Genomic DNA, 2,974 nt, shown 5'->3' with positions numbered 1-2,974 from the left:
CCCTTGGTGCTGCCTTCCCGTGCTGTGGTGGGGGGACCGTGCTGCCTGTCCTGTCTGGGGCAGTGCTGCTGCAGAGAGAGGGGTGACACGATCCTGTCCCCCTGTTCCTGCCATCCTGCCTGCTGCCCAGCCCACTCATGGTGTCCCATCCTCTCCTCACCCACCTCTCTGTCCCTGACACCATCCCCATGTGCTGACCCCAACTCCAGGGCTCCTTGTCAACTCCTGGGGGTCCTCACTGCCAGCGCTGTCACCCCTCACCAGGCTCCCCTCAGCTCTGCACTGTCCTTGTGCTGCTGGTGTCTCTCACAGCTGCCCTGTCCCATCCCAGCCTGCCCAGCAGCTCACCCCAGCCTGCACACACCCCCACATCCCCCTTGCCAAGGCTTCCTGCCCTTGTGCCCCTGGGTTGGACTCAATGATCTCAGAGGTCGTTTCCAACCTGAATGAGTCTGTGATTCCCTGATCACCTGCTGGTCCCAGCCTCCCCTAAGCTTCACTCCATTAAACTCTCCCACCCTGAGGTCCTCCATCACCAAAACTCACTGTCCTTCTCTTGCTCTTCCATCATCCTTCATGTCCCACCCCTTTCATCCCTGCTCTTTGATCTGCCATGTTCCACCCCTCTTTATTGTGCTCTTTCATCAACCCTAGCCCAACCCAGCCCTCCTTCCTCCTTCCTGTGCTATTCCATCCCACTTCTCATCCCCATGTTTCATTACCCACCATACCCCATCCCTCCTGTGTATCTTCTTTTATGTCCCAACCCTTCTTCCACTGCTCCTCTGTTGTTCACTCATCCCTCCTTCCTTGCATTCATCTACTGTGTCCCATCCTTACCTGCCACCCTCCTCCATCACCCACCAGGTCCCATCCTTCCTTTCTGTGCTCCTCTATCAGCCACCATGTCCTGTCCCTCCTCCCTGTCCTCCTGCATCCTCCACCATGTCCTGTCCTTTCTTGTGCTTCACTGTCACCACCTCCAATCCCTCCCTGTTCTCCCCACTCCCTTCACATCCCATCCCTCCTTCCACACCTTCCAGTGTGCTGTCACCAGCTGTGTCACATCCCTCCCTGCCATGCTGTGCTCCTCCACTACACACCATGTCCCCTCCCACCCTCTTGTGCTCCTGCATCCTATCCCTCCTTGCTCTCCTCCATCACCCACCACCTCCCATCCCTCCTTCCTGTGCTCCTCCACTGCCCTCCATATCCCACCCTCCATTCTTCCTGCCACTTCCATCCCATCCCTCTAACCCGCTCCTTCATTCACCACATCCTGTTCCTGATCTTCATTCACCACCACCTTCTTGAATTTTTTTCCTTCTTCACCTTCACCATGCCCCATCCATCCTTGCCTTGCTTGGCCTCCAGCTTTTCCTTTCATATTCATGTCAACATCTCACTGTCTTCTTCTGCTCCCACCACCACTGTCCTCTACATCTTACCATCAGTTTGTCCCTTCGTATCCTCCATTGGTTCCCACCTTCGCCCTAACCTCCTCCACTCCTCATCTTTGTCACATCTTTCTTCATCCTCTTCTCTCTTCCTATCTCCTCTCTCAATCTCCTTTACTTTCCCATCCCAAAATCCTCACCTCCCACCATCTTACCATCATTTCAACTGCTAATGTCACCCCAATTTAACTTCTCCACCTCCACATTTCCAGTCCCCTCTTTGTGCTTATCCATTTCCCATCTCCTCATTCATCCTCCTCCACTGCCCTCCACTCTTTGTCTTCTTTTATCCCCTTAGTGTCTCTCTGTTCCTCCCGTCATCCATGTCCATCTCTGCTGTTTCCTGATCCCTCTTCTTCTCCATCTGCCCTACATCCTTTTACTCCACCACCTGCTATCTAATCTGTTTTCCATCTCCATCCTCCAGTTCCCACTGTCCTCCATCCTTCCCCATGCCTCACACCACCCACTATTTGCCTGTCCTTCCTCACCCTCCCTACCATCTGCCCAGTCTCCTCATCCTCCCCAACCTCACTTTTCATCTTCATTGTCCTTTCCACCATCTTCCGTCTCCTTCACCCTGCATCTCACACTTCTTTCTCCACCTCAGTCCTTCCTGTGCCCCTTCACTTCCCATTGTTCCCCATACTTTTTCCTGCAGTTTCACCTCTTGCCCTGTCCCTCTCACTCTCGACCTCTGGCTATCTCTTCATTATTTGCCTCCCACAGTTTGCCTATTTCTCCTTATGTTCCTCCACTTCTCCCCACCTTCCTATCCCTCTTCACCCCTTAAGTATCCCCCCAACCTCACAGATCTCCCTCTCCACCCCTCCCTGACCTCCAGCCACCCTTCCTTACCTCACAGCTCCCTCTCTAACTGTCCTTACATTCTCCTTCATCTCCTACCTGTCCTGATTTCCAATCTTCTCCTAGCCCAACCTCTCCCATTCCTCCCTGCACTCTTTTACTCCTAGCACATCTAACTCCAGCTGCAATTTTCTGCTTCTCACCTCTCCTGCCTTATATCCCATCCCTTACCGACCTAGGAAAGCCACTACCAACTCAGCCACCCCTGATGCACACAGGAAGGGCCCTTCCTGACATCAGAAAACACTTCTCCCTAGGGCTAGTGCAGCTGGGACTGGTCATGGGGGAAAAGGGGATGACCTCTGCCCTTGGAAGGTTACTGAGTAACTCAGCTAGATAAAGTCACCAATATCCTGATCTAACATTAGCAATAACTAATATGGAACATGGAGCTTGACTAGATTCCCCTGGGATCTCTTCAAGCAGTGAAAGATTTCCAGGAGGGGTGAGAAAGGCCAGGAATGGCTTTGAAGGTGTTGCCTGGGATGCTGCAGGACACGCAGAAATATCTCTGCTACTAGCAGTTGCTCCATGGTGCTCAAGCAGACCCACCACACACTGCTCCAGCAGGACCATCGCACCATGCTCAAGCAGGGCCATCCCATGCTGCCTGAGCAGGAACATTCCATGCTGCCTGAGCAGGGACATCC

The sequence above is a fragment of the Parus major genome, chromosome 20, assembly GCF_001522545.3.
Source record: "Parus major isolate Abel chromosome 20, Parus_major1.1, whole genome shotgun sequence".
Taxonomy (NCBI): Eukaryota; Metazoa; Chordata; class Aves; order Passeriformes; family Paridae; genus Parus; species Parus major.
This window is presented reverse-complemented; position numbering follows the sequence as displayed.